General features: G+C 44.6%; 1 protein-coding gene across 1 annotated transcript in view; it reads left to right on the top strand.

Annotated features, from left to right (window-relative positions):
- The window catches only part of LOC138786372 (zinc finger protein ZFP2-like), a 147,471-nt gene that overhangs the window by 38,699 nt on the left and 105,116 nt on the right, over positions 1–3,656 (top strand). The window lies entirely within an intron of this gene.

Genomic DNA, 3,656 nt, shown 5'->3' on the forward strand with positions numbered 1-3,656 from the left:
GTTATGTATTATGGAACCCCAAACTATTATAAATGACGGAACCCCAAACTATTATGTATGACGGAAGCCAAACTATTATACATAACGGAACCCCAAACTATTATACATGACGGAACCCCAAACTATTATACATGACGGAACCCCAAACTATTATACATGACGGAACCCCAAACTATTATACATGACGGAACCCAAACTATTATACATAACGGAACCCCAAACTATTATACATGACGGAACCCCAAACTATTATACATGACGGAACCCCAAACTATTATACATGACGGAACCCAAACTATTATACATGACGGAACCCCAAACTATTATACATGACGGAACCCCAAACTATTATACATGACGGAACCCAAACTATTATACATGACGGAACCCCAAACTATTATACATAACGGAACCCCAAACTATTATACATGACGGAACCCCAAACTATTATACATGACGGAACCCCAAACTATTATACATGACGGAACCCAAACTATTATATATAACGGAACCCCAAACTATTATACATGACGGAACCCAAACTATTATGTATGACGGAACCCCAAACTGTTATATATAACAGAACCCCAAACTATTATACATGACGGAACCCAAACTATTATGTATTACGGAACCCAAACTATTATACATGGCGGAACCCCAAACTATTATACATGGCGGAACCCCAAACTATTATACATGACGGAACCCAAACTATTATGTATTACGGAACCCAAACTATTATACATGACGGAACCCAAACTATTATGTATGACGGAACCCCAAACTATTATGTATTACAGAACCCAAAACTATTATGTATGACGGAACCCCAAACTATTATATATAACGGAACCCCAAACTATTATGTATTACAGAACCCAAAACTATTATGTATGACGGAACCCCAAACTATTATACAAGACGGAACCCCAAACTGTTATGTATTACGGAACCCAAAACTATTATATATAACGGAACCCCAAACTATTATGTATTACAGAACCCAAAACTATTATGTATGACGGAACCCCAAACTATTATACAAGACGGAACCCCAAACTGTTATGTATTACGGAACCCAAAACTATTATATATAACGGAATCTCAAACTATTATGTATGATGGAACCCCAAACTATTATATATGATGGAACCTCAAACTATTATACATGACGGAACCCCAAACTATTATGTATTATGGAACCCCAAACTATTATATATGATGGAACCTCAAAATATTATTTATGAAGATATAAATGGGTGAAATAGTAAAAAAAGAATGCAATATGGTAAGGTTTGGGGGGTTCCTATGTAATGCACTATATGGTAAAAGTGACATGATACCATTATTCTATAAGTCTGAACACAACCAGATGCAGGTTACACAGATTCTCTAATGTTATAGATTTTTTTTTTTTTAATCCTTTTTTGCTGCAATTAATTATCCATGTGACGCTTTATCCATGTGAGCGGTTTTAGTTTTTCCCCTACGGGCTGTATGTGGCGTCATTTTTTGCGCCATGATCTCTAATTTTTATTATTATTCGTGTAGCTCGGACGTTTTGATCACTTTTATTAGTTTTTCATAAATAATGTAACAAAAAAATCGTAATCCTGGCACTTTTTTCCCTTTTCGTGTTCGCTGTGACGCTTGTTATATTTTAATAGATCGGACAATCACGCACACTACGGTATATTATATGTTTACTTTATATAATGGGAAAGGGGGGGGATTTTAATCTTTATTGGGGGAGGGGCTTTGGGGGATTTTTAAAAACATTTTTACTTTTTTACACCCTGAGGGACTATTACCGGCAACCATTAGATTACATACACTAGAATGCTACGCCATAGGTATATCATTGATCAGTGTTATAGGACCACATGGAGGACGGTATGAGACCTCCGGCGCTCCGACACAGCAATCGGGACCCCCGTCCTCCATGCGGCACCAATCAGTAAGTGACACGAGCTGCTCCTGTTACACATAAACGCTGTGATCGCTGCAGCCTGTCATTAACTGATTGCATCCGGCCCCATCCTGCTATGAAGCACACTCCGCTCCGGAAAGCTCTTCATAGCACAGGATGTAAATGTACGTCCAGGGTGGTCTGGTGACAGGCAGCAAGGACGTACATTTACATCCAGGGTGGTCTGGTGACAGGCAGCAAGGACGGACATTTACATCCAGGGTCGTCTGGTGACAGGCAGCCAGGACGTACATTTACATCCAGGGTGGTCTGGTGACAGGCAGCCAGGACGTACATTTACATCCAGGGTGGTCTGGTGACAGGCAGCCAGGACGTACATTTACATCCAGGGTGGTCTGGTGACAGGCAGCCAGGACGTACATTTACATCCAGGGTGGTCTGGTGACAGGCAGCCAGGACGTACATTTACATCCAGGGTGGTCTGGTGACAGGCAGCCAGGACGGACATTTACATCCAGGGTCGTCTGGTGACAGGCAGCCAGGACGTACATTTACATCCAGGGTCGTCTGGTGACAGGCAGCCAGGACGTACATTTACATCCAGGGTGGTCTGGTGACAGGCAGCAAGGACGGACATTTACATCCAGGGTGGTCTGGTGACAGGCAGCAAGGACGGACATTTACATCCAGGGTGGTCTGGTGACAGGCAGCCAGGACGGACATTTACATCCAGGGTGGTCTGGTGCCAGGCAGCAAGGACGTACATTTACATCCAGGGTGGTCTGGTGACAGGCAGCAAGGACGTACATTTACATCCAGGGTGGTCTGGTGACAGGCAGCAAGGACGGACATTTACATCCAGGGTCGTCTGGTGACAGGCAGCAAGGACGGACATTTACATCCAGGGTGGTCTGGTGACAGGCAGCAAGGACGTACATTTACATCCAGGGTGGTCTGGTGACAGGCAGCAAGGACGTACATTTACATCCAGGGTGGTCTGGTGACAGGCAGCCAGGACGTACATTTACATCCAGGGTCGTCTGGTGACAGGCAGCAAGGACGGACATTTACATCCAGGGTGGTCTGGTGACAGGCAGCCAGGACGTACATTTACATCCAGGGTGGTCTGGTGACAGGCAGCCAGGACGTACATTTACATCCAGGGTGGTCTGGTGACAGGCAGCCAGGAAGGACATTTACATCCAGGGTGGTCTGGTGACAGGCAGCCAGAACGTACATTTACATCCAGGGTCGTCTGGTGACAGGCAGCAAGGACGGACATTTACATCCAGGGTGGTCTGGTGACAGGCAGCCAGGACGTACATTTACATCCAGGGTCGTCTGGTGACAGGCAGCAAGGACGGACATTTACATCCAGGGTGGTCTGGTGACAGGCAGCCAGGACGTACATTTACATCCAGGGTGGTCTGGTGACAGGCAGCCAGGACGTACATTTACATCCAGGGTGGTCTGGTGACAGGCAGCCAGGACGTACATTTACATCCAGGGTGGTCTGGTGACAGGCAGCCAGGAAGGACATTTACATCCAGGGTCGTCTGGTGACAGGCAGCCAGAACGTACATTTACATCCAGGGTCGTCTGGTGACAGGCAGCAAGGACGGACATTTACATTCAGGGTCTTCCTCACTTTTCTGGATTAATCAGCACTATGGAAATATTTATAAATAACCAGAAGAATTTTTTATTTTATTTTTTTGCTTTT

This window comes from Dendropsophus ebraccatus, chromosome 3, assembly GCF_027789765.1.
Source record: "Dendropsophus ebraccatus isolate aDenEbr1 chromosome 3, aDenEbr1.pat, whole genome shotgun sequence".
Lineage (NCBI taxonomy): Eukaryota > Metazoa > Chordata > Amphibia > Anura > Hylidae > Dendropsophus > Dendropsophus ebraccatus.